The following is a 962-nucleotide window of genomic DNA, read 5'->3' as shown; positions in this document are numbered from 1 at the left end:
AATTTCAAAGTAGAAAATAAGGGAATTTTAACGTTGTTTCTTCATAATCGTGTTTAATAATCTCAGACATGTCGGCATATAACAAAAGAGACTTATTAAAAAAGAAAAAATTATTTCAATAATCTCGTGACAAGAAAAACAACTTTTGAAACACCCCATAGATGAATGCAAAAGTGACATTGAAAACTTCAAATTTTTAAATCGAATTTTAGTTTCGTTAGTTACTTAGTTTAGCCTTAAACGCTTCTAATACAACTTCTACAATGTCCGATTCCGAGTCCATATTTAGTGTAGAAACCGTAAGGGTTAATAGACCAGGATCTCCAGATTCAATAAACTATGAAGAAAACGAGTCAGTCTTCAATTCAGAAACCGTCAGCTGAGATAGTCGACCAGCATCACCACAGTCGGAAGAGACCGAGTACTATCAAGACAATGAAAGCGATTTCGAGTCGGAGGAATCAGAAGAAGATACGGACGACGAAGAGTTCAATTTTCCTGACTCTTCGAGCTGGTGGGTGCCAACTACACCACCGGACGATTTTGATGGTCCGGCAGATAGCACGTGGATGTGGATTCCTGAATCCATCCAGGATGAGGAAGATCATGGAGAGGCGGAGACGACTACTCCACATCTGTAGACAGTAGTCGCCTAGGCTCAAAAAAATCGGCTCTTTTCAGAGCCACCAAAGAAATAGTAAAGGAAAGGAATAAAACAAAAACAGAAATAATTTCAACAATGTTTCTTGGCAGTGGGGTATTATAATAGCGGCCAGGGGCCGCTAGTCTTTAAATTTTTAAGTCGAATTTTACAGTAGGAAATGATGGAATTTTAACATTGTTTCTTCATAATCGTGTTTAATAATCTCAGTCATGTTGGGATATATCAAAAGAGACTTATTAAAAAAGAAAAAAATACTTCAATAATCTCGTGACAAGAAAAACAACTTTTGAAACACCCC

This window comes from Sitophilus oryzae, unplaced genomic scaffold (genome assembly GCF_002938485.1).
Source record: "Sitophilus oryzae breed Bouriz unplaced genomic scaffold, Soryzae_2.0 scaffold_174_pilon_pilon, whole genome shotgun sequence".
Lineage (NCBI taxonomy): Eukaryota > Metazoa > Arthropoda > Insecta > Coleoptera > Curculionidae > Sitophilus > Sitophilus oryzae.
This window is presented reverse-complemented; position numbering follows the sequence as displayed.